The sequence below is a fragment of the Balaenoptera musculus genome, chromosome 4 (genome assembly GCF_009873245.2).
Source record: "Balaenoptera musculus isolate JJ_BM4_2016_0621 chromosome 4, mBalMus1.pri.v3, whole genome shotgun sequence".
In the NCBI taxonomy this organism is placed as follows: domain Eukaryota; kingdom Metazoa; phylum Chordata; class Mammalia; order Artiodactyla; family Balaenopteridae; genus Balaenoptera; species Balaenoptera musculus.
Window position 1 is genome coordinate 18,015,732 of NC_045788.1, and position 27,980 is coordinate 18,043,711.

Genomic DNA, 27,980 nt, shown 5'->3' on the forward strand with positions numbered 1-27,980 from the left:
GCTGGGGGAGGGTCTACTCATCCTCAGTTATGCAGATCTCCTCCAAACCTGCCCTTGTTTATGTAGTAAGTATGTATGTGAGCTGCAGTAAAGGTACTCCTTACCCCTGAAAAAGACACTAACAGTAATCATAGTACAGCAGAAAACTGAAAACTTTGTGTCCTGAGATTCTTTTCAGAAGAGCTTAAAAGTCTGTAAAACCACATAGAGTAACAATAATTTGGGTCTAATTTGGGAAATTTTTACTAATTTAGCACAAACAAATGTTGATATGGTACTGATTATTAAGCTATAGTTATTGAGCTATCTTAACCTCAAATATACCCATCTATAACTTTCCTCTGTGATGCTATGGCTCAGACCCTGCAAACTACATTTTTCCTATACTAGCTGGTGTCTCACTAGGTTCCACCAATAAAGGGCATTAGAGGGAGACTGTAAAACAGAGGGGATAAAGGACTTCCTCCTTCCTGTTTGCTTGCAGTTTCTGTCATTTTTACCCCCGCAATAAGCAAGAGCCCTTTGGTCCAGAAGCAGCAATTGATCTCAGCCTTAAGCTTCTTTTGGCACTCCTCCACCCCCAACCCAGCCTCATCATCTCCCTCTCAGTAGCAGCAGGACCAGCTGCACAGCATCCTCCCAGGGGTATAAGCTACAGGTCAGCAAGTCATTCCTCTGAGCTCCTGAGACCTGATGACCCAACCTTGATTCCTCTTTTTCACTACTCCTAGGGGTGGTAGCTGCTCTCTATAGTTATTATATCTGGGCTGCTTCAGTGTTCCCTTTTTGCTTTTCCAGTCCATCAACACCCAATACTATGTTCTCTGTTGTAATATCTTGTGATTTCTGTTCTCCTAATATGCCTTCAAACATACCCCAAAGGAACCCAGAGTCATTTGTAGGGTGTTTGTGCTTTTGGAAAACGTTAACATTCAGATTTTTCAGGAATTACTGGATCTCAATAGAAATTACCCAAACTGAAGCACAGAAACAAAAAGATTTGAAAAAAAAATGAACAGAGCCTGGAATGACCTGTACTAAGGAGTAAGAAGTCTAGTATAAGTGTAAGTGTAGTCACAGAAGAAGAGAGAGAATGGGGCATAAAAGAAGATTTGAAGAAATACTGGCCAAAAGTCTTCCAAATCTGGTAAAAAGATACAACAACCAGCAATCCGCAGATCCAGGGAAATAAGTGAACCCCCAGCATCATAAATACAAAGAAAATCACACCTGGAAACATAGTGTAACTGCTGATAAACAAAGATAAGGAAACAAAATCTTAAAAGCAGCCAGAGGAAAGGATATATGACACACAGGAAAACAATGAGAAGAATTACAGCTGGCTTCTCATCAGAAAGAGTGGAGGCCAGAAAACAACAGAATGACAGTTTAAAGTGCTGTAAGAAAACCCTTTGATGGCTTCTTATTGCCTATAGGATAAAGTCTAAGGCCCTTAACCTGCATAACCCACTCTTGTTTACACTTTTAGTCATCTTCTGCTCTAGCAATATTCTACTATTGTGTAATACCTTTTTTTTTTTTTTTTTTTAACGCAGGCCCCTCTATGTGGAAAGCCCCTCCCTTCTTTGCCTTACTTGCCTGACTAGCTTGACCACACACCTCCCCTCCCCCTGTGGCCTAATGTCCCCCTGTACATATCTATTGCTGTATTTACTATACAAGTAAGTATCTGTTTAAATCTAATTCTCTGACATTGAATGGAGCTCCTTTAAGTTGAAGACTGATTTTTAGATCTCTGGTATCTATTGTACTGCTTACCACGGAGTGGACTCAATCAATTTTTGTTGAATTAATTCCCATAAAAGAGTGACAATACTCAGTATAGAAATTGAATTTAGTTACCAGGGTCCACTAATTTCTATACTTCACAGTCAAGCCTGTGATTAATTTCTTCTTACTGATTAGTAGATAGGTTTTTTTTTTTTTTTTGTCCTAAATAGTCCTTACAGTGATGCTAAACCAGATCATTCTTTTTTTTAAATTTTATATTTGGCTGCGTTGGGTCTTCGTTGTTGCGTGCAGGCTTTCTCTAGTTGCCGCGAGTGGGGGCTACTCTTCCTTGCGGTGTGTGGGCTTCTCATTGCGGTGGCTTCTCCTGTTGCAGAGCACAGGCTCCAGGCGTGTGGGCTTCAGTAGTTGTGGCACACGGGCTCAGTAGCTGTGGCTCGCAGGCTCTAGAGTGCAGGCTCAGTAGTTGTGGTGCGTGGGCTTAGTTGCTCCGCGGCATGTGGGATCTTCCTGGACCAGGGCTCGAACCTGTGTCCCATGCATTGGCAGGCAGATTCTTAACCACTGCGCCACCAGGGAAGTCCTAAGCATTTCTAACTATAAGCCCTCCATAGTTTCCTGGGAAAGGTCTTAAGACATGGAGGCTCATTTTTCCTTTCCTTGTCTTCCCAAATTCTTTCTTTTGGGATGAATGAAGTGAACTGCCTACATGTTTTTATCCTAGACAGATTAGCTACCCATATCTGAGGGCCCATTTCTAGTCCATAGGTCATAAGTTTTGACCTAAATGTTGTTGCCTGATCCTGGCTAGTCCCTAGTCCACTCATAACTAATTAGCAGGGTTGATTCCCGTTTTTGGTTTGAGTTCTGCTAAAAGAGAGGAAGAAGAAGCCAAGCGCATGTTTATATTTGGAAGTTGGGGAGACAGACTGTGTGAAAGGAGGTCTCTGGGACAACTCCCACCGCTTACGAACATGGACTCCATTCCTTCTAAGTACACCCACCATACTGCAATATATGACTTTCTGTCTATCTACCCTTCCACCCAATGCTTTCCTCTCTCATTGCTGTTTCCTTATTTTTCTTCTTCAATTCCTTCTCTTATATCTTTTTAGTTTCTCTTTCTTTCTTTTTTTTTTAAGAGTTCCTGGTAAGAATGGGTGATGAGGGAACTTTTAAAGGAAGATTAAAAGAAAAACACATATTTACAGAGAACTAAAATCCTTTTATGAAAAAGCTCTCTCCCTTACTTCTTCTATTGCTTAAATAGATGGCACACAGTAGTCAACAGATCTGGATCAAAATCTCACAAAGGGTCTGTTCAGATCATTGGCCCATTCAAAATACATATTCCCATACAAAATGAAATCTAAACTTATGACTTCAGCATATTTTTTCTGGGTTTAATTTCCTCACTCAAGGCAATGATATAAGCTACCTGATGGCAAGGACTATTTTACCTGTTATATTTGTAGTCACACTCCCTAATCCCATCACATGTAACTAGAATTGAATTGAGCCAGGTGCAGCTAACAGTTTGCCATGTGATTTTGGAGAAATAGTTTCAACCTCTGGACAATGGTTTATATAGCTTCAAAAATGAATGTAATAATATCTCAATCCATAAACTTTATAAAATGTATCAACAAATAAAACTATTGTATTAGACAGCTTGGGCTGCTATAACAAAATGCCACAGACTGTGGCTTAAACAACAATTTAATTTCTCACAGTTTTGGAGACTAGAAGTCCAACATCTGGGTGCCAGTATGGTTAGTTTCTCGTGAGAGCTCTCTTCCTTGTTTGCACGTGGCTGTCTTCTCACTGTGTCTTCTAGTTGTGAAGACAGAAAGCAACCTCTCTGCTGTCTCGTCTTACTGTCTCTTCTTATAAAGACACTAATCCTCCAGGATTAGGGCCCCACTCTTATCACCTCAGTTAACCTTAATTACCTTTCAAAGGCCCTATCTCCAAATACAGTCACATTGGGGGGTTAGGGCTTCAACGTATGAATTTTGAGAGGGAACACAATTCAGTCCACATCAGCCATGATAAAATATACACAGGTATTTAGACCCTCAGAATAAATCCAAAATTCACTTAACATTATTGACTTTAGATGCTAATTATGGGATATAGACAGAGTAGCTGCCCAGAATTTCGTGGTCCATTTGCCCCAGTCAACTTGAGGCCAGGAAGGCACCATGGGTGATTTGTGCTTGACCTTGTGATCCTATATATGGCAAGAGAACCACATTCCTCTATCAGGACCCAAACGAATAATTTTGAAGTTAAATACAGAAAAGCATAAACTCTTGGAATTAACAGTCAGGACCAGGATTTAAAATGGGAATGGAAGATGTATTAATGCTTTAAACAATATTTACTGACGAGCTACCATGTGCTAGGCACTGGGGAAGAACTGAATACTGACATGGTTTCTGACTTAATTGAGTTTACAATCAGGTAGGGGTATGGACAGGCCCTTTCAACAGCAGGATGGGGAAAATACCTGTGCACCCCAGCAGGCTTCCCTGAGAGGGCATCGCCTAAGCAGAGTCCCAGAGATGTCTGGGGAGGAACCAGGCAGGTGATGGGGAGCTGCAGCGCGGGTCTGAGGAGAACCAACTTTCTGACGGCTGGTGGCTGGGGCTGGGCCGCTAAGAATGGGCAGACTCGGCACCCAAGGTCACTGTCCCCCCTCACAGCAAGGCTACCGCAGCCAAGACGGGAAGCTACCCACGCACCAGGGTACTTTGAAGGCCCTCAGACTCAGCTTATTTCGGTTTGCGGCTCAAATTAAGCATATGTCTTACATTTTTCTCTCAGGTCCCCATTTCCAGGCCTTTTTGTTTGTTTTTTCTTTTTCGCTCCCCGCCCCTAAGAACATTCCGCTGGCAAGACCTTCTGGTGCAGAAACCAGAAGGAAGCTCCCAGAGCAGTCGGGGCTGAACTCGAGAAGCAGTCATTTCTGCTGTAGAGTCTCCTGTGGCGCTGAGGAGGAAGGCCCAAAGTAATAAGCCAGAACAGCCGGGGAGACAAAAGCAACAAGACTCAGGGTCAAGCAGGGAGCTTCTTGCGTTCTCACTCCCTCTCCGCGAAGTCGCCTCAGCTCGCTCCACACCCAGCACAGCGCTTGATTGACAGGGGGGCCCGCCCAATCCCAGCGCGGCGCAGATAGCTTTCGCGTCAGTGGAAGGGGAGACTGAGCCTATCAGATTGGGCAGGGAGGGGGTTTCCTGCCCGCGCGGATACGCCCACGGCCTCGCGACCAGTCGGTGCTGCAGCCCCGCCCTCCCGCCACGCGCGCCCCGCCCCTCTCTTCAGAGCTACGCGGCGGCTGAGCGGAGGCCTCGTGCCGTAACGGCCATCGCGGCGGCCGCGGCGGCGTCCCGGTGCCCTCCTCAGGTGAGCTGGGGCCACCCGGGCTCGGCAGAAGGGAGGTGAGACGGTCGTGCCGGCAGGCAGACGCACAGAACAGTCTTTCCTTGCCCCGGGAATCCACACAGCCTGTTACTTGCCGCGGTGCTTCCTCTTCCCCGGCGAAGTTAGCCCCCGGGGCGCCGTCTGCCGGCCCGGAGCTGAGCCGGAGGGGGCGGGGAGGCCGCTCGGCCGGGCCTGGGCGTTTGCCTCGGAGCTCCGCGCGACCCTTTGGCCACTGCCCCGGGCGGCGCGGCCCCGCGGCCTCCCGGTCCATCCCCGGAACGTCGGGTCGGGGTGAGCGCCGCAGCCGGCCGCCCCCGCGAGGCTGGGAGGTCGAGTGTGAGGCGCACGCCCTTCCCCGTTTCTTTTCCTCCCCAAAAGTCTTGTCGGCTGTTGTGGCGCAATCTGAGGCCGCGAAGGTAGGGACGTGGTAGTGGAGGGAAGGGGGGCGCTCACCTCCAGCCCGAGAGGAGGGGGAGGGAGCCGTTCCCCGTGCGGAGGGTGGACGTCCTCGGGATGCGCCTCCCGCCCCTCCTCCCACCCCCAGCCGTTTTCCTCCTCCTCGGGAAAGCTGGGTTATTTTAATCTTATGGACCTGCTGTAGATTCGTACGCGAGTTGCTTGGGCTGTGAGCTTTTGACTTGAGTTGTAATATATCCGGTAAAAAAAGAAAATGTATCTCGATAGTTGTTTTGTAACCTTTCTTATGTGTGTCCATGAAAGTTAAATTTGCCATAAGAAGCTCGGGAAGCTGGATTTTGTTCGGGGCTGAGAACTCTGACATTATAGACGCCCAATTAGTGTCGAACGAATGAACTAGTCACCTAAAAATAATTCTACCCGTTAGATTTGGTGAGAAACCATGGGAGTTATGAAAGAATAAGATTAAGGAGAAATTTCTAACCCCATCTTGGGTGGTGAGCAAAGAAGCTCACTCAGTGTCCGGTCAGAACGGGTAAGTGTTGCAAGAGGTATTCATTGTTAAAAATCTTACTTTGGTAGATTTATGAAAGACCAAGTATACAGTTTATTAAGCAGTTGGAAAGCACTGTGCCTAAAGTCTCAACCTTCAGCGAGTTCACAGAGTCAATGGGGAAATATAATCCAAGAAGGTTTTGTTTGGTAATTGTCAATAAGGTTCGGCTCTTAAACAGGCATCCCATTCAAAGTTTGATAGAAACTCAAGAACTATGCATTGGTTGATTAATATTAGTTTTATTTCATCTTGATCACAAACTTTGGGATTTTCTTCTTTGGAAAATTGTGATCTGTGAACAGTTTGCAGAATGTTCAAGATTTCTCAGCTGTGTTTGTTCATGTATTAAATTTTAAATTGTTTGCTCTATTTTTCTAAGCATTATCTTTAGTCCAGATTTTACCAGTGCTTTCAAGTCCATGTAAATAAAGCTTCGAACATTTTGTTAGATATTGAATGATGCTTTATGCCACTGGGTTCATTTTTCTTTTGAACCTTTGAGAACTTTCCTGCCAAAACTCAAGGTAGATTTGATGTGATTATTGTTATAAATCACTTGTCAGGAAGAATTAATAAATACAGTTGCAGTCCATTTTTTTCTCTTATAGTTTAATTAATAATTTTTACAATTTACTCACCTTTATAATATGGAAAAGTACCAAATGTTGTCTACCTACACCAGAAGACTAAATGATTATTTAGTTATTTAGTCAATAAGTAGAATTGGAGGAAACTCTTGAAATTACTAAGCATTTAACAGATTCTCCGTGAATACTTTGCTGTGCTGTTTTAGGAAGACAGCTGACAGGGCCACAAATGACATTTAAAGATTATTTAATAAGGCAACAATTCTGTTTGGATGCTCACTTTATTTGAAAGATAGAATTTATAGTCTTCCCTTCAAAACTGATTCCATATGCTGACTTTGTTTTGGTGATTTTGTCATGCCTTAAGTTACCCAGACATAAACCTTGGTTTTATCTTTGACTTCCTCTATCCACATAACTTAACATTGGCCAATTTTTGTCAACCATTTTCTGACATTTCTTTCAGATATCTGTTCCTTCCCACTAGCTTTTAACTGGGTTTTCTGCCTGTCTTTTCTCCCTGCTCAGTATGTCCTGCCTTCTGCCTGTTCTTAAAATAATGCTTCCAACGCCCTCACTGTTAAACCAGCAATAGTTCCCTGTTATTTACAGAGTATAGTTCAGAATTCCCAGCCTTCTAACAATCTGCTGAAAACCTGTGTTTTCTAATGATGGCACTAATTCTCTATAGGAGCTGTCCACCCTAACCAACCCAATCTCTTGTTCTCATTTAGACTTTGTATTTTTCTACCTTGGTATCTGTTGAGACTTTGCCTGTGTATAGCCTGCGTTCTTTAAAAGAAATTTTCCTCCTTAAATTAAGTGGCAAATGAAGGCAACTTTTGTTGAAGTTTCATTTTTGGTCCTTTAGTGCAGCCTTCCAGATCTTTCTGTTCCTTGTGTTGTTGCTTTCCTTTGAACGCACTGCCCTTACTGTTTTATCATTCCTTTGGTTTTTAATCTTAGGTGGACTTGTATCATAATACTATGGAACAATATTGTGGGAACGTTGGAATTCAACCTTCTGTTTTATAGATAGGGAAAATGTAATCCATACAGACTAACTGCACTAAAATTCAGCTAGTGATGGTGGCAGAGCTGAGACTCAAACCTTGATTTCCTGCTTGACTTCCTAACTCAAGTTGTGTATATTAAAAAAAAAAAAAGATTGTGTATTCTGTATGCAACTACACTTCTTTTCATCTCTTGCAATGTCATTTTGTATTGTTTGCTTCACATTACTTTGCATTTTGTGTATTAATGCCTTCTCATATAGATTCAAAACTTCTGTATGAGGGCAGGGGAACCTTCATGACTTGCATTGTTTGAATCATTGAAACAGTGATTTAAAGTCTACATAGAGACTTCTAGCTTGTTGGATGTATTAACAGCTTTAACAAAAATAATATTGTCATGTCCACTGTTGAGTCCTATGACTCACTAAAAATGAATCTCTTAGAAGTTTCACTGTTGGATTTTAGTTTGTTTGACTCTCTTGATAAAAGAGACTGACTCTTTGGGAGCCTTGAAAGTAGATGTGAACAATGACTTATTACGTGACTAAGTTTATTGACCTAACTAAATGTTCTTTTTCTCTTTTTTTTTTAAAAATTTATTTATTATTTATTTATTTATTTATTTATTTATGGCTGTGTTGGGTCTTCGTTTCTGTGCGAGGGCTTTCTCTAGTTGCGGCAAGCGGGGGCCACTCTTCATCGCGGTGCGCGGGCCTCTCAGTATCGCGGCCTCTATTGTTGCGGAGCACAGGCTCCAGACGCGCAGGCTCAGTAGTTGTGGCTCACGGGCCCAGTTGCTCCGTGGCATGTGGGATCTTCCCAGACCAGGGCTCGAACCCGTGTCCCCTGCATTGGCAGGCAGACTCTCAACCACTGCGCCACCAGGGAAGCCCTCTTTTTCTCTTTTTGATAGAACAGTAACACTTTTACATTTTGCTATTTTGTCATTTTGTTCATCTGTCAAGAACCAGGTTATTGAGCAATCTGCTTATTGAGCAAAACATTCTGTAAACCATTTGTTCCATTTGGGGAGTTAGAGAGCTTTTATATATTTGTTCTTCACGTTTTTTTCCCTCTTAACTTTAAAGTTTCTGTTAATACCAGCAGCATAGGGTTTCCTTGGTATTTTTTTTTTTTTTAATATTTATTTTTTTAGTTTATTTATTTATTTATGGCTGTGTTGGTTCTTTGTTTCTGTGCGAGGGCTTTCTCTAGTTGCGGCAAGTGGGGGCCACTCTTCATCGCGGTGCGCGGGCCTCTCACTATCACGGCCTCTCTTGTTGCGGAGCACAGGCTCCAGACGCTCAGGCTCAGTAATTGTGGCTCACGGGCCCAGTTGCTCCGCGGCATGTGGGATCTTCCCAGACCAGGGCTCGAACCCGTGTCCCCTGCATTGGCAGGCAGATTCTCAACCACTGCGCCACCAGGGAAGCCCTTTTCTTTTTTTTTTTTAAAGGAGCACTGTTTTTTTTTAATTAATTAATTAATTAATTAATTAATTATTTATTTTTGCTGTGTTGGGTCTTCGTTGCTGTGCGAGGGCTTTCTCCAGTTGCGGCAAGTGGGGGCCACTCCTCATCGCGGTGCGCGGGCCCCTCACTATCGCGGCCTCTCCGGCTGCGGAGCATAGGCTCCAGATGCGCAGGCTCAGTAGTTGTGGCTCACGGGCCTAGCCGCTCCGCGGCATGTGGGATCCTCCCAGACCAGGGCTCGAACCCATGTCCCCCGCATTGGCGGGCAGATCCTCAACCACTGCGCCACCTGGGAAGCCCTCCTTGGTATTTTTGTTACATTGATGTAGCAAGAGTTGAATGGTATAAGACAGCACAGAAAACTACCAGGTGAAATATCTCTGGAGGGTATGCTTTACTTTTTTGGCCTGCAACAGATTAGAAGCTATTTTTCTTTTATTGTTTGGTTGTTTATAATGGCTTATTCTTATTTGTTTAAATAAATTATCTGCTAAAATAAACTGTGGAAACACTGATTCTCTTGTTCTTTTTTCCTGAAATTGTACCTAAGGAGTGCTGAATTGGATAAGTATGGTATGAATAATTTCTGCTTTTGTTCAAACAGACCAGTTGAATAAAGCAGTGAGAGTATGGCTTGGAGAGATCTTTTAAAAAATGGGTGCATTGAAAAAGATTTTTTTTTTTTTTTTTAATGAATCAGCCTTCCCAAACTTTCAGTACATGCATGCTTCAAAATCAAGTTGCATTTAGATCAATTCAAATAATAAATATAACAAAGAATTTAATGTTCCTTGTATTTTTTGAGTATTCCAGCTATATTGTAAAAACATTTTATTAATTAAGGCACTGGAAAGGTTTTTGGAAATGCTTGATCACTTCCAGATACTATATGTTTTTAAGCAACATTTTTATTTTTAGAAACATTTAGAATACTTCCTGTACAACCTGCCCCACCCCCACCCCCCAACCCCGAATTTTTGCTGCCCTAGGAAGTCAGATTTTGGGTTGGCCAAAAAGTTTGTTTGGAAAAACCCGAATGAACTTTGTGGCCAACCCAAATACTTTAGTTTTTCTATGTTTTTTTACATTTCTTTCACATGTTCTTAGAAAGCCCTATAAAGCCTTCCATGATTTGGCTTTTGCCAGCTTCTAGCTGCATTTCTTGCCATTATCTTTTTCCTTTAGGCTGCTCTTTGGGCCTTGAATTGCCAAGCTCTTTTTTGCCTTGGAGCCTGTGAACATGCTCTTCCCTCTGGCAGATGGCTTCTTTGGGTTAATAAGTATTAAATTTGGTTGCTAGTAACAGAAAGACACCGAATAATAATTTCTGTCCCACACCAGAGAAATCCAGAATTTACATGACACTCATTTATTAAGTGTTATTTCCAGTTTTTTTCCTATTATAAATAACTTTGAAATAAAGATCTTTGTGTATAAGACCTTAGAAAATTTTCCTTTTGATTAATTCCTGTTATGGGATCCAATTGAAAGTTCCATTAATTTCTTTAAAAACTTGTTTAGAGAAAGTATCATTATGTTTTTTAAAATTGCAAAGTGCCCAAATTTCAGTGTATCCCTAATGAATTTTCCCAATTTTAGGCATAGGCCCATTACCCAGATCAAGGTATAGAATGTTCCTAGTGCTCCAGAAGGCTCTCTCATGGGTCCTCCCAATCTGTATCTCCTCCCTGCCCCCCCACCCCCCGCAAAGTAATCACCATTTTGACCTATATCACCATAGGTTATTTTTGCCTGTTCTTGAACTTAATATAAGTGGAACCATGCAGTATATACTTTTGTGAATGGCTGCTTTTACTTAACATTGTGTTTGTGAGACTCACCCATGATGTTGGGTACAGCAGTAGTTGGTCTTTTTCACTGATGGCAGTATTTTGTTGGATGAATATATACATTTAAAAAAAAATTCAAAAAAAAAATTCACCATTAATGGATGTTTGACATACTTTGTGTTTTTTTTAGCTGTTGTGAATAAAGCAGCTATGAACATTTACTTACAAGTCTTTTAGTGGACATACACCCTCATTTCTTTTGAGTATATGTGGGAGTAGAATTGCTCTGTTTTTGTCTACCAGTTTTTTTTTTAATTTTTAATTTTTTCAGTTTTTTGGCTGCATTGGGTCTTCATTGCTGCGTGCAGGCTTTCTCTAGTTGCAGCAAGCGGGGGCTACTCTTCATTGCCGTGCGCGGGCTTCTCATTGTGGTGGCTTCTCGTTGCAGAGCACTGGCTCTAGGTACGTGGGCTTCAGTAGTTGCAGCATGTGGACTCAGTAGTTGTGGCACACGGGCTCTAGAGCGCAGGCTCAGTAGTTGTGGTGCACGGGCTTAGTTGCTCTGCGGCATGTGGGATCTTCCCGGACCAGGGCTCGAACCCATGTCCCCTGCGTTGGCAGGCGGATTCTTAACCACTGCACTACCAGGGAAGTCCCTTTCTACCAGTTTTTGAACCTGATTGAACTAGTTCTCTGGCTCGTCCATAGTAGTTTCCTGGGATTTCTCTCTTTACCATAAAACTAGTGATTCCCTTTGCCTTAAATCTCTTATTTCCTGTGAATCATGTAATTCCTTTTTTTTTTTTTTTTATTGTTTTGACTCCTTCTTTTGATGGGGTATATCCCACAGTAGATTCCTGTGAAAAGTTGAGATCTGTGTTAATAAAACCCCCTTTATTTATTTATTTATTTATATTTGGTCTTCCCACTGATTTGGTTGGTTGGGTAAGGAGTTGTAGGTTGGAAATAATTTCCCTTCTGAATTCTGAAGGCACCTCTCCATTGTTTTCTAGCTTGTGACCCATTTAAGAATTCTGAAGACATTCTGATTCCTGATCCTGTTTTTTGCCTTTCTGGAATTTTGTAAATTTCATGAGGGTGTGACTTGGCATACATCTATTTTTGTGTGTTTCCTTAGATATTATTCATTGTGCCCTCCAAATCTGCCAAATTATGTTCATCAGTTCTGGGAAATTTTCTTGAATTTTTTCATTGATGGTTGGATTAATCTGCTAAGGCTGCCATAACAAAATACCGTAGACTGTGTGGTTTAAAGAACAGATACTAATTTTCTCACAGTTTTGGAGGCTAGAAGCCCAAGATCAAGGTACCGTCAGGGTTGGTTTGTGATGAGTTCTCTTCTTGGCTTGTAGACAGCTGCCTTCTCAGTGTGTCCTTACAAGGCCTTCCATGGAGAGAACTGTATCTTTCCTCTTATTTTGAGGATACCAATCCTGTTGGATTAGGGCCCCACCCTTATGACCTCATTTAACCATAACTACCTCCTGAAGGCCGTATCTCCAAATACCGTCACACTGGGGGCTAGGGCTTCAACATATAAATTTTGAGGGGACACAGTTCAGTCCATTACAGTGGTTTACTCTTCTCCCTTTTGTATCTCTCTCTGGGAAACTTCTGTTCTTTGTTTGGATTTCTTAGACTAGTCCTCTGATACTCCCTTTTTCTCTTACTTTTCACCTCCTAGTCTTTTGGCTCTATTTTATATGGGAGGCTTTCTTAACTTTATTTCCTAAGCCGTCTGTTGAATTTTTCATTTTTTGCTGTGAAGATTTTGATTTCCCAAGAGTTCTTTTTGTTCTCTTAAAGATTCTCTTTTATAGAGAGCATCTTGTGCTTCTGTCACGGACGCATTGTCTTCTCTAATTTCTGAGGCTATAAATAGCTTTTTTTAAACCTTTTTTTTTTTTGCAGCCTCTGTTCCTTCTAAATTGGTCTCCAGCTTTTATGTTGGAGGCTTATTACTTCAGGTGTCAGTAATCCTTGGATGTTATCTAGTGAGTGAAAGTCTGAATTGATGGGGACTTGAAGACTTTGAATTTCATTGCATGGTGGCCCAAGTGAGCCATTTTTTGAGAAAACCCTAATTGATGTGCAGGAGGTGTTTTCCTTTTGGGTCAGGTTCATGAAGGAAAACTCAAATCTGCTTGAGGTCTGAAAGTCTGGCCACCAATTTTTTTGGTTTGAGGGATTGGATTTCTCATTCCCCTACTTTTGGTAGGGTATGCAGATCTTTAATTATATCTGGTGAGCCCTAGTTCAGAGTGGAGTAACCAACCAATCAGAATGATTTTACATTTTTAAAGGGTTGTAAAAAAAGAAGAATATGTGGCAGAGACTGTGTGGCCCGTAAAGACTAAACCATTTACTATCTGGCCCTTTACAGAAAAGGTTTGCCTACCTTGTTCTGGTTGTAATGGCTCTGATTTCCTTTAATAAAGCTTCTAGACTACTACTACTTTTACTCCCACTGAAGCTTCAGTTTACAATCTTGGAACTTCCTGAAACTATTTGTTTTAATTTAGTCTAGTGCATATCATGGAAGTTGTGACTAAGAATTGGTAGGATATACTCTGTTATCAGAGATATGAGATTTTTTAATGTAAAATCTCAAGAAGTAAGAAAAGCAAAATACTGAAGAAATAAATCACAACGCATAATGAGTGTACGTGTGCATTGTTCTTTTTCTTGTCATCTAAGTGCAGAACATAAGTGCGTATACTTTGAAGAATGGGGAAAGGGGCATTGAGAACAGGCCCAAGTCATGTTTTAAATTAGCAATTTTCATCAGCTCTCTCTGTAGTTGGTAAATCATAACTGGCAGAATAAATTGGCTCCAGACAAGAAGCTGTTCCAGGCAGTAATATACATATACATATATATGTGTAAGTGTGCATATATATGTGTGTGTGTGTAGTTGTATTTGTCCACCTGATATCAGTCAGAAACGAGAGAGAGAATTAATGTAAGCCACGTGGCAGGGTGGGAGAAACAGGAATTGCATTGTTATAGGAAATAAAGTAAAATGTCTTTTCCTTTAAGTGCTAGCTGCTGAAAAACTGTTATGTTTAGTCTTAATTGTGTGAGCAGTCTCATCACAGGTTTCTTGTATAATACTTTCTTTCCTTTAAATGGTGTCTTGTCTTGTCTTTAGTATTTATCTCCGGTTTTTTTTTTTTTTTTTTTGGCTGCATGTGGCATGCGGGATCTTAGTTCCCCGACCAGGGATCTAACCTGTGCCCCCTGCATTGGGAGTGCAGACTCTTAACCACTGGACCACCAGGGAAGTCCCTATCTCTGTTATTATTATTTTTTTTTACAAATTTATTTAATTAATTAATTTATTTTTGGCTGCGTTGGGTCTTCGTTGCTGCGCGCTGGCTTTCTCTAGTTGCGGCGAGTGGGGGCTTCTCTTGTTGCGGAGCACGGCCTCTAGGTGCACGGGCTTCAGTAGTTGTGGCTTGCGGGCTCTAGAGCGCAGGCTCAGAAGTTGTCTCCCACAGGCTTAGTTGTCTGCGGCATGTGGGATCTTCCTGGACCAGGGCTCGAACCCATGTCCCCTGCATTGGCAGGCGGATTCTTAACTATTGCACCACCAGGGAGGTCCTCTCTGTTATTTTTTAACATGTATATTCCAGACTTGTTTCTATGAGTATACAAACTCGTGCTCACTTAAAATAGGATCACATGCTACATTTTGTTTTCTAACTTGGCTTTTATAAACATCCTTTCGAGTCAGTATATATAAGTTTAAAGATTCTAGAGTCAGACAACTTGAATTCCAGTATAGGCTTCATCACTTTGTTTGGGCTTAGGCGTCTGTAAGCCTCATTCTTCTCATCTGTAATATGGGGATAATACTTAATCAAAGGATTATTATAAGGTTTATATGAGAATTCTTGAATCCACTTAACTGCTAAGCAGTGTTTGGTAATTTAGCAGTGTTTAGCAATTTTAGATGTAAAATAACAGGGTTCAAAAGTATAGATGTTGTAAATGTTGGTAACTGTTGCCAGACTACTATTCAGAAAAAACATACGAATTTATATCTTCACCAACAAATAGTGTTCCTTTACTTTGCATAATTATTCTAATTTTTGACAACCTGGTAGGTAAAAAACTGGCAGAACTAAAAGGAGAATTAGACAAATTCATAAGTATAATTTGGGATATTTTAGTATAACTCTGAGTAATTAGTAGAACAACAAGACAAAAAAGTCAAAAGATTTGAACAACATAATTAACAAATGAGTCTAATTACATGCATAGAACATTTCACCCAGCACCTGAAGAATACAGATTTTTTTCTAGTGCCTATGGAAATTTCCCTGCAAATTGACATATGCTGGACCATAAAAAACATGGAAATAATCAGTTCTAGAATATGTGCTCTGACATGTTGGAATTAAGCCAGAAATCAATTACAAAAAATAATTAGAAAATGACATGTCAACTGTTTGGAAATTAAACAGTATACTCCTAAGTAACCCAGGGATTAAAGAAGAAATAACATTAAACTCTTCTGAACTGAATGATGAAAATATGACATAACTTAAGGGATACAGGTAATCCATGCTTAAAGGAACATTTATAGCCTTATAATGCATATGTTGGAATAAAGGCTAAAAATAATTGAAAAGATTACTGTGTAAAGATGGATGAGTGAAAGATGCATTTACTTTTACTCCCCTCCAAAGCCTACCAAGGCGATTGATCATATAGGATATTTTTTAAAGGTTGGAACTGCATAGGTAAAGAGAATGGAAGAAGCAATGAAATTTGGAAACTGGAAAGCAACAGCCTGATAGAAACATTTTAGTAGATTTAAAAATATTCAATCCTAAACTGGCAGTAGGAAAAATGGAGAAGAATCTTCATGCTCAGGAATTGGCAGCATCAGGTATTCTTGTGGAAGAGGGGCTGAGAGTGGTGCTAAAAATAGAAGGATTCCTTGAAAGTCTGTTTAAGAAGCCAGCTCAGTTAATCATAATAGCCAAAAAGTAGAAACGGGCCAAATGTCCATCAACTGATGATGGGTAAATAAAATGCATATTGTGATAAACAGCAATGAAGTACTCATACATGTTATAACATGAATGAACCTTGACAATATGCTTATGTGAAAGAAGCCAGTCACAAAAGACCACATACTGTATGATTTTATTTGTATGAAATGTCCAGAAAATACAAATCTATAGAGTAGGGAGTAAATTAGTGGTTGCCTAGGGCTGGGAATAGGGGAGATTAGAGGGAAATGGGAAATGACTGCTCAAGGGTACAGGTTTCTTTTTTGGTGTGATGAAAATGTTCTAAAATTGATTGTGATGATGGTTGCACGACTGAATGTACTAAAAATCATTGAATCGTATGCTTTAAATTGATCACTTGTGTAGAATTTGAGTTATATCTCAGTAAGCTATTACAAAAAAACAACAACAAAAAGGCAGCATGAGCCTAGATCTCTTTGTCAATATGTATAGCTAAGTGACTGCCCTCTTTACTGTGGCAGCAGAAGACTGAAGATTTATCCTCTGCAGTGGATAAAATACAGTGTCTCTGAGAGAGGGGTAGATACTAACGTAATTGAAGACCGGGTATCCTACAGTAAACACCTGGATTAAGTGAATGTGCTCAATGTTAGAACCCTTATTGAGGTCCCTTCTCCTCTTGGGGTCCCAGAATCCTGACAATCAAGTAGGAACTTAGAGGATGATTCTCTTAGTAGAACCAAGGAGAAAAACTCTGAAGTTATTCACAATCAGTTTTTAGGGCCCTAGTTTTAAATATGAACGAGACAATCAAGGATCACCAGGTTCATGAGGAAAGCTTTTAATATAAGAGACCAAAACAAATAGAAAAAAAGAATTTGGAGCAATAAGAACTAAAAAAAGAGCTCTTGAAAATTAGAGGGTAATAGTAAGAAGAAAATACTCTAAAAGAATGGAAGTTAAAGTAGAGGAGACCTTGCATAAAGTAGAGGAAAAGATGGAAAACAGGTAAAAAAATGTATGTAATTCAAAGGTCAGTCCAGGAGATCAACTTCCAAGCAACAGAAGTGCTGGTAAGAGAGAACAGAGAAAAGAGTGGAAAAGAAATAACAGTGAAATATTCAAGAAAAATACCCAAAGTTGAGGAATATCATTTTGCATATTGAGAAGCCTTCTGGGTTCTCAAGGAAAATGGATGAAAACAGATAAATGTACTTTGAATTAGGGTCTAGTCAGGAAAATGGAGACCATACTACTTATAACAGAATTGTGTAATATAAAGAATTGTTTAGCCAGATGTTATGGGTTGAGTCGTGTCCCCGCAAAAAGATATGTTGAAGCCCTAACCTGCGGTACCTCAGAATGTGACCTTGTTTGGAAATAGAGTCTTTTCAGAGGTAATCAAGTTAAAGTAAGGTCATTAGAGTGTCCCTTAAGCCAATATGACTGGTGTTCTTTAAAAACAGTGGGGAAATTTAGACATAAGTTTGGACACAGGCATGCACAGAGGGAAGATGGCCATCTACAAGCCACGAATGCCTGAGACTACCAGAAGCTAGGAGAGAGGCCTGGAGCAGATCCTAACTAATACCTTCAGACAGAGCATGGCCAATACTTTGATTTCAGACTTGTGGCCTCTAGAACTGTGAGATGGATTTCTGTTCTAAGCCAACCCAGTTTGTGTTACTTTGTTATAGCAGCCCTCAGAAACTATAATAGACTAGGTAATTGGAGAACTGAAGAGGCAATAAGGGAACTTTCAGGTATCACAAAGATAATTAACTGTAGGAAGTAATTACTAGCCCCTAGGGCTGGGAAAACAAAGAGAAGAGATTGGAATTATTGGAATTTAGAAGCTTGAAGAGTGGCCCTGAGGAACTGGAACTCAAACTTCTGAGGAGTTGCTGCCTGCTCAGGAAGTACAAGTATTTTAGGAGACTTGGTAAGGCTGGTCTGGGAATGGCAGGAAAAACACAAAAGCAAAAAGTTGCTAACTGGAACCAATTGCTGATACTGGAACCATTGCTGTTTCCAGAGTGAAGGTTGACAGTTGATACTGAGTTGAAGGAGTATCTCCCTGTTCCCTCCTTCAATCTTCCGGTGTCTTTCTAGTGTCCCTTTTAGGCAGAGTCTTAACAGGAAGCCAGCTAGCAAAGAACTGCGATTTGCAGGGTTCTAGCCCCTCAGCATTACAAAGCAGAGTAGAGAAGAGTAGGTTTGAAGTCTAGGACAATAGCTTAATAACCAGTACACACAGACACTGAGGTATTTCATTGTGAAATTTTGGAATACATGGGACTCTAAGCTTCCGGAGGGGGAGAAAGATCTATAAGCTTCTGGAGGGGAAGAAATGGGTCCCTCAACTGCGGAGATTGAGTATTCTCAACTGCAGCCTCACAAGCCAGAAGACAGTGAGCAAGGCCCTTAAATTCTGAGGGAAAATGATTTCCAAGCTAGATTTCTTTACCCAGCCAAATTATTAAGTACAAGTATAGAATGTAGGCATTTTAAAACGTGCAAGGTCTCCAAAAATTTCTCTTCCTCACTTCCTTCTCAGAAAGCTATTGTGTGATTTGCTCCACCCACCAAAAGGAAGGAGTAAACTTCAGTGAAAGAGGAAGGTGAGCAATATAGGAGACAGGAAATCAAATTCTAGAGGGACAAAGGGGATTCCTAAGGTTATAAAGAGAATTCCCTTAATGCTAACTGATTATCAGATGAAAGAGCAGTAAGTCTGGATTTGAACAGGTGAGAAGGCCCTGGTAGTTTTATGACAGTGAAACTAATAAAATACCTGATGTTTGTATCTCTTAATTAGGCAATTGGCAAAGAGTTTGAAGTTGAATTAGTGATGTCTTTTGTTTTCTTAGCTTTTTATATTGGAGTTTAGAGCTTCATTCTGGAATTACTTCTCTCTTGTACTCTCGCTTAGGTGATCTCGTTTAAGCCTATGATTTTAAATAGTATTGATATGTGGCTGACCTCTCTTGCTCAGGCAAGACCTCTGCTCTGAGCTCCAGAGTCATATATTGTATCCATTATCTACTACTGTGTAAAAACCACTCCAAAACTGAGTGGTTTAAAACAATAATCATTTTTCTTCTGCTCATAGATCTACATTTAGGCAGGACTTGGGTGGAGATGCCTTGTCTCTGTTCCATGTGGTATCATCTAGGGTTGCTTGCTCATAATGCTGACAAATTGTTGTTAACAGTTGACTGTGAGCTCCTTGGCTGGCTGTGGGCTAGGGCAGCAGTCCCCAGCCTTTTTGGCACCAAAGACTGGTTTTGTGTAAGACAGTTTTTCCATGGACCGGGGTGGGGGTGGCGGGGATGGTTCAGGCGGTAATACGAGTGATGGGGAGCAGCAGATGAAACTTTGCTTGCTCGCCACTCACCTCCTGCTGTGTGGCCCGGTTCCTAATAGGCTGTGGACCGGTACTGGTCCGTGGCCCAGGGGTTGGGGACCCCTGGGTAAGGGGCCTTGGTTCCTCTCCATGTAGATCTCTACGTAGGCTGCTTGGGGTTCATCATAGCATGATGGCTAGGCTCCAAGAACAAGCATCTTGAGGGTATCCAGTAGAAGCTGTAACACCTTTTATGACAGCCTTGGAAGTTGCATAGCTTTACTTCTGCATAGTAATAAGCCTGCCAATATTCAAGGGGAGGGAAATTGTCCTCCCCATTAAGAGGTGGTGTCTAAATTACATAGTAAGAGAAGCATTGAAGATATTGTCTCAACCATCTTTGGAAAATACAATATGGCAAATACATCAAGCTGTTTCCTTGATTTTGCCACTTGTATATATATCCCATAGGTATTTTGAACTTAAAATAATCAAAACAAATTCTTGATTTCCTTACTCTTAAACTGTACCCTTTCCCTGCCGCCTCCATTAGTTCATTCTTCAATCTTTCTCATTTCATTCAGTGGTATTGCCACTCACCTAGTAGCTAAAACCCAGGTGTCATACCTGATTCCCTTACTTCCCACACTTCTAATCCATCTTGTCTCTTCGAACTCCAAATACATCTTGAATTCTTCTGTTCTCTGTCTACATAGTCACCATACCGCTCAAGTCCAGGCTACCAAGCTACCATCATCTTTTTACTTGGACTCCTGTCGTTATTTATTTGAGATATAATTGACGTTTTATTAGTTTCATGTATACAGTGTAATGATTCACATTTGTATTAACTGCTCTTCTAAAAAATTGTGGTAAAATACACATAACATGAAATTTACGGTTCTAACCGTTTTTAAGTGTATATAGTTCAGTATTGTTAAGTATATTCACATTGTTGTGCAACCAATCTCCAGAACTTTTTCATCTTGCAAAAACGAAACTTTGCATTCATTAAACAACTCCCCATTCCCCCAACCCCTGGCAACCACCATTCTACTTTCTGTTTCTATGAGTTTGTTTGCTCTAGTTATCTCATTTAAGTGGAATCATTGGCATTTGTCTTTTTATGACTGCTTTATTTCACTTAGCATAATGTCTTCAAGGTTCATCCATGTTGTCACATGTGCAAAATTTCCTTCTTTTTTAAGGCTGGTAATATTCCATAGACTATATATACCGCATTTTGTTTATCCATTCATCTATTGATGGATATTTAGGTTGCTTCCACTTTCAGCTATTATGAATAATGCTGCTGTGAACATGAATGTACAAATATCTGTTCAAGTCTCTTTTCAGAAATTTCTGGACCATATGGTAATTATCTATTTAATTTTTTGAGGAACTGCAATACTTTCTTTTGAGGAACTACCATCCCTCCCTCCCTCCCTCTCTCCTTCCTTCCTTCCCTCCTTCCCTCCCTCCCTTCCTTCCTTCCCTCCCTCCCTTCCTTCCTTCCCTCCTTTCTTGATAGTAGCTATCCTTTCATATGCTTTTTGGTCATTTGTATATCTTTAAGGAAATGTCTATTGAAGTCCTGTATTTAAAACTTTTGTTGTTATTGTTGTTGAGTCTTAACTCGTCTTTGTATTTCTACTGGTTTTTTTTCCTTTTAACTAATTCTTTACATGGTAGTCAAAGGTTAAGATTTCTGTATTAATCGTGATATGCTAACAGCTTTAATAAGCACAAATCTTAGTGGCTTAACACAGTGGAAGTTTAAATTACTTTTTCATGTCAGTCTAGTGTATATGTGTGATGGAGTAGGAGTGGGGATACTTCTGCTCCACGCAGTAATTCAGGGGCACAGGCTACTCTATCTTTTAAAATTATCACTATCATCACAATATGACTTTTGAGGCTGTCTTGAAAAGGGAAGCAAGTATGGAGGAAGATTTTAGGGCCCACTAAAAAGTGGCGTATATCATTTTCACCCACATTCCATTGGTCAGAACTGAGTCCCATGACTCTATCTAACTACAGAGGCGGCTGGGAAATGCAGTATAGCAGTGTGCTAATGAAAGAGAGAACACAGATAGTAATGAGCACTAGCAGTCTCTGTCACAGTGTGTATTAGATTAGAACTCCCTTGCTTAAAACCCTTTAATGACTTCTTATTACCCATAAATAAAATTAGCCTATGTCTGTTCCAACCTTATTTTGTACCATTTCCCCCTTATTATTCTCAAGTTACATTAGACTAGGTCATTTCCCATAACATGCCAAACATTTTTTCCTCCTGGAAACTATGTGTTTTGTAGTTTCCTTTGCTTGGAGCACTCTAAATATTTAGATGACTCCCTCCTTTTCATCTTCAATATCAGCTTAAAATCCATCTCTAAAATCCCAAACAAAAATAGCTCTCCTATTCTTTGTCCTTTATGATAGCACTGTGTTTACATCTATCACAGCATTTATCACAATGTATAACTATTTTATTTGAAAAAAAATTTTGTTTGCTTTACTTGTGTCCTCTGCTAGAAAGAGATGTCTTTCTCACTGTTGTATCCGTGCAGCACCCAGCCAATGCTTAGCACGCTCTAGTCATTCAGTAAATGTGTTGTATGAATGAATGACTGTTACACAGAACAGACTGAAGTGGAGAGACTGGAGTGAATTATAACCAAGACTTCTAATGGTAATTTAGGTGAATTGCTGAGGGCTTGGGTTTTAGTGGCGGCAGTGTCAATGGAACAGAAAAGGATGAACAGGAATCAAAGGAAAAACCAACACAAATTGCTGTGTGACTAAAGTGGGGAGTCTGGGTGAAGGGGATGATAGTGATTTGTAATTAACAGATGAGTAAAGAGGATAGAAGAGTTGGTGTTTTGGAGATAATGATGAGTTGGGATTGATGTGTGTTGAGTTTGTGGTGATAGCAAGACTTTCATGTAGAAATGTTGGGGAACAGTAGCTTGGATTAGAGCACACAATTGAAATTACAGACTTGGGAATCATTTGGCCCAGGTGATAAGATGAAGCCATAAAAATGGGTGATCTACTGAGCGAGAGGGTATATATTGATAAGAGCAAGGGGAAAAAAGAGAAGCCAGATATGGAAACCAGGAGTAGGTAGAGAGGGAGGAGAACCAATTTAATACAGGGTTAAGGAAACCAGGAAGTTTCAGAAAGAAGAAAGTTTAGCTTGACTGCTGCTAGTGTGGCTATTCTTTGTGATACGCATTTGAAGCTTCTGAAATGTCATCTTTCCTGAAGGTTATAAAATGGTGATATTAATATCTGCTTCATAAGGTCACTGTGAGGATTATTAACATACTATACTAAAAGCAGTTAGTGTAGTTGCTCTTTTTAGTACGTGTCCATTAAACGTTTTGAAGTGAAATACAATACAAGAAGACAATACCGTTAAGCATCAAGAAGGCATTAAGGAGTTTGTAGAGGAAAAAAAGGCTTCTGGGCTTGCTGTAGCATCTTTTCTTTAGAGATACATTCTTTTTAAATGTTCCAGTAAGTTAGAATTGTACTAAAAGCCTATATAGAGATAACATTTACGAATTTATTTTGAAGAGTTTTTAGTAGGAATTTTCTGATCTGAAAATATACAGAATCATAGCAGTACAATGGCGGTTCATCTGTTTATGCTTCTTAACCACATCCTTTTACTGAATCTTATTCCGGAAGCATTTATAATGCAGGTGATCCTTTGAAAGGCATTGTCCTTTAAAATGGGTTGAGATTAAATTCTTATTTAACACTGAAATGAAATGAAGGTATATTTAAAATGGAAATATAGTTTTTATATGTCAAATTGTACTAACTTCTTAGAGCATTTGACTTTTGGTAGTGGAACTTGGTCATAGGTAGTGTGGAGAAATTCGAGTTCCTTTTTGCAGCTGCCACAGGATTCTGTCTCCAGATAATCAAATAAGAGAGCCATTTACACAAGGGGAAGTGGGAGCTTTCCTGCATTCCTTTTCATTATCTTTTTGTTTAGGGAACTTTGGCAGGTTAGCTGGGCAGAGTTTGGTTGTTCCATAGCTTGCATGACCAGTCTTTTTTTTTTTTTTCTCTTCCCATCTTAACATGTATTATTATGGAAAAAAATAACTTATTGTTGCCTTTTCATGATCAATAGCGGTCTATAAGTAAGAGTAGTAGTTTGGAATAAAGGGTAAGGCAAAAAGGCTGGTAGGCAAGGAAAGAAGTATTTAAAAATGAAGGAGGGGAAGGGAAAAAGAAGCTGAGAGATAATTGGTGAATAGAGCTTTTAAAGTTTATCTTTCCGTTTGCCTTGGGGTTTCAACTTGCAGTGAATTAGCCGTTGAAATTGCTTTGCCAGTAGCATATAATTGGTGGCTTTAAGGTTATTTGCTACCTGGAACGGACATAATTTCTTAAAATTCAGATATAACTATCATTAAATTTATACTTTCTTACAATTGGTCATGGAATTTTTAGCATTAGGTGGGAGGATAGGGCAGGGAAAGAGGATTATGTAGAATGCACTGTACTAAGTGTTTTATGTATGACTTTGTTTAATCTTCACAACAACCCTGTAAGTAGATGTTACCAAAGCACAGAGAGGTTAAGTAACTTGCTCAAGGTCACACACATAATAAATGTCAGAGCAAGAATTCAAACTGTGATGTTTCTGTTCTCTTGTAGTTAATCTTTTATTCATCCCTTTGCTTCATTTACAGTTTCATTCAGTCACTGGGTCCTGTTGGCTTTAAAAAAAAAAACTTTTATTGAGATATAATTCACATACATACAGTTCACCCATTTAAAGTATACAATTCTGAAATCAACCACAGAAAGAGAAACGAGAAAACAAGGATTACACGGAGACTTAACAACATGCTACTAAAAAACCAGTGGGTCAACAATGAAATCAAAGAGGAAATTAAACAATACCTTGAAATAAAGTAGACAATTCAGTAGCTTTTAGTACTTGCAGAGTTTTGCAACCATCACCACATAGAACATTTACACCACTCCTCAAAAGAAACCCCACTCCTGTTGTCACCCTCTGACCTCCCCTACCCCTAGTCCTTCTAGACAACCATTAATCTACTTCCTGTCTCTAGATTTGTTCATTCTGGGCATTTCATATAAATGGAATCATATAATATGTGGTCCTTTGTGGCTGGCTTCTTGCACTTAGCATAATGTTTTTAAGGTTCATCCATGTTATAGCATGTATTAGTACCTTATTATTGCATGTATTAGTACTTTATAACTCATTAGTACTGTATTATTATTGCTGAATAATATTCCGTTGTATGGACATACCAAATTTATCCTTTCATCAGTTGATGGACATTTGGGTTGTTTCTCCCTTTTGACTATTATGATTAATACTGTTACGAACATTCATGTATAAATTTTTTTATTGTGGTAAAATATACATAACAATGTACCATTTTAACTGTTTTTAAGTGTATAGTTCTGTGGCTTTAAGTGTATTCACATTGTTGTGCAACCATCACCACCACCTGTTTCCAGAACTTTTTCATCTTCCTCAACTGAAACTCTGTATCAATTAAATACTAAATTCTCATTCTCCCATCTCCTCTGCCCCTGGTAACCACCATACTTTCAGTCTCTATGTAGTTGACCTCTCGAGGAACCTTATTTAAGTAGAATCATACAATATTTGTCCTGTTGTGATTGGCTTATTTCACATAGCATAATGTCTTCACATTGTAGCACGTCCTTTTCAAGGCTGGTAATATTCCATTGATTGTATATATCATTTTATTTACCCATTCATCTGTTGATGGACACTGGTTGCTTCTGCTTTTTGGTTATTGTGAATAATGCTGCAGTGAATATGGGTGTGCAAATATCTATTCAAGACTCTGCCTTCATTTCTTTTGGGTATATACCCAGAAGTTGAATTGCTTGATTATATTTTTAATTTTTGAGGAACCCCAAACTTTTCCACAGTGGCTGTACCGTTTCACATTCCTACCAGTAATACACAAGGGTTCTAATTTATCCATGTCTTCACCAATACTTGTTATTTTCTGTTTTTTGATAGGATTAGCCATCTTAATGAATGTGAGGTGGTATTTCATTATGGTTTTGATTTGCATTTTCCTAATGATTAGTGATGTTGAGCATCTTGTGCTTGTTGGGCATTTGTATATCTTCTTTGGAGAAATGTCTATTCAAATTCTTTGCCCATTTTTTAATTGGGTTGGTTTTTTGTTGTTGTTGAGTTGTAAGAGTTCTTTATATATTTTGGATATCAATTCTTTATCAGATATGTGACTTGCAAATAATATCTCCCATTCTGTGATAGTATCCTTTGACGCACAAAAGAGTTTAATTTTGATGAAGTCCAGTTTATCTATTTTTTCTTTTGTTGCCTGTACTTTTGGTGTTAGATCTAAGAAATTATTGCCAAGTCTAATGTTGTGAAGCTTTTGCCGTGTTTTCTTCTAAGGATTTTATGGTTGTAGTTCTTCCGTTTATGTCTTTGATCCATTTTGAGTTCTTTCAGTATATGGTGTAAGGTAAGGGTTCAACTTTACTTTATAAATTTTTATGTGAATATGTATATTTCTTTTGGGTGTATAACTAGGAATGGAATTCCTGGGTTATATGGTAACTATGTTTGGCCTTTTGAGGAACTGCCAAACTATTTTCCAAAGTGACTATACCATTTTACATTTCCACCAGCAGTGTATGAGGGTTCTGATTTCTCCATGGCTTTTTGGTTCTAATTTCTCCACACTATATTACCTTCTGACTGGCTGATTTCAACAATTTCCTTGGCTGACCTCTTTGGTGATAATCTCACAACTCTGCCTTTCTGCTGTCCCCTTTCAGCAATCCATAACGCTGTTTGTTGTATCATAAAAGTTTAGAGCTGAAAGGAACTATAGAGAATCATGGAAGTCAAACCATTCATTTACAGTTGCTAAAACAGAGAAGTTAAGAGATTTGACTCAAAGTTATACAGTGATAGTGTCAACACTAGACAACCTCCTATGTGCATAGCTTTCATTTTATTAAATCATGTTTCCTTTTTCTGTGTCTAAAACTCTTTACCTGACTGTCTTAACCAGGTCTCCTCCTCATCCTCTCCCCTAAAGAACAATCTAAAAGCAAGGAGTTGCGTGCAGGTAATTTATTTGGCAGATGATCCTAGAGAACAAGAGCAAGGGGCCAGCGTGAATGAAATAAAAGAAGAAAAGCCAATACAAGAGTGTGTTATTGAGTTATTCAGTGCTGTGGCAATCAGGGCTCAATCCCAGTGGGAACTTTTGAGGATCTAGATGCTTCTCAGTTTGTCTGTTCAGGGATGGACAGGAGTAAACTGTACCATCTGTTCTTGTTCTCCATCAGTTGACGGTTGCCTCAGTGCAGGATAAATTCTTTCTTCTTCCCTCCCCCATTTTAGGGCTGCACACAAGAGCCTGCCAAGTGGTGTCTCACTTCATGGCTTTAAAGAAGGCTTAGGGCAGAAAGAAAATGAATCACAGTGAATACTGTGGGGGAAGTAAGTCAGAATCTACCTGTAACTATTAACCTTGGCTTATGACTAGTGTGGTAGGCAGAATAATGGTCTCCTAAAGATATATACATCCTAATCTTCTAAACCTGTGAATATGTTACCTTGCATAGCAGAAGGAACTCTGGAGATAGGTTGATTTTTTTCTGGATTATCTGGGTGCGCCCAGTGTAATCACAAGGAGCCTTATAAGAGGAAGGCAGGAGCGTCAGTTTTAGAAAGAGAAAAAATGGAAAAACTATAAAATATAAAAGAAAGGTGAAATAATAAAACTATTATATAAAGGTGAAACATTTTAGAAACGATATGTTGCATATAAATTTTGGAGAATTTGAATAAAATTGGCTCTGTTTCATTTAAGAAAAGAAGGAAAGAAATGTGACAGTGGAAGCAGAGGTCATGATGACCTGGCTAGGAGCCAGGGAATTTGGGCAGCCTCTAAAAGCTGGACTGGATTTCCCCCTAGAGCCTCCTGAAGGAATGCAAGCTTTGATTTTAGCTCTGTATAACCTGTTTTGAACTTATCTCCAGAACTTTAAGATAACAAATTTGTATTGTTTTAAGTCACTAAATTTATGGCAGTTTGTTACATAACATTAGGAAACTAATACAGCTAGAATCAAAGGAGAGTTGGACTGCATGAAGATGAAGATTTTTCTGATAGAATCTGTGTCTTGTTGCCAGCCTCTCCTTTGATTCTAGCTGTTTTCGGTTTTTGCTGTGTAACAAGTTACCACAAATGTACCTCTTGCTCTGCTCTGATCTGTTTGGACCCTGCATTGATTCTAATCCTTCACCGAGTCACTGCAGCCTCAACAGAAATTTAAAAAGGGTTGTTGGTGCAAGCTGGTGCTACCTGCTGCTGCAACTGGTCTTGAAGCAGGGATTAATATTCATCATTTTCCTCTTTCACCACCCATTCTAGATTTCCCTTATGCTGGGCCGGCAGTTCAGCTGCTCTAGATTGCTTGTGACCTCTAGACTTCCAAACCGGAGGGACTTGAGCCCTTAGTTGTATTGCCCTTTTTGGGCCATGGTTGCTGCAATTTCCTGTTTCCTTTATTAGTACCAAGCT

The 27,980-nt window shown here is 39.8% G+C and overlaps 1 protein-coding gene across 2 annotated transcripts in view; it reads left to right on the plus strand.

Moving 5' to 3' along the window:
• Positions 1-5,055: 5,055 nt before the first annotated feature.
• NCK1 (NCK adaptor protein 1) overlaps positions 5,056-27,980 on the plus strand; it is an 89,073-nt gene continuing 66,148 nt past the window's right edge. Inside the window, exon 1 of one of the 2 annotated variants that reach the window (XM_036850141.1) lies at positions 5,056-5,157. The gene's annotated coding sequence lies outside the window, so the exon portion shown is untranslated. Of the gene's footprint in view, positions 5,193-27,980 lie in introns of both variants that reach the window. The other variant, XM_036850142.1, reaches the window with a different exon arrangement.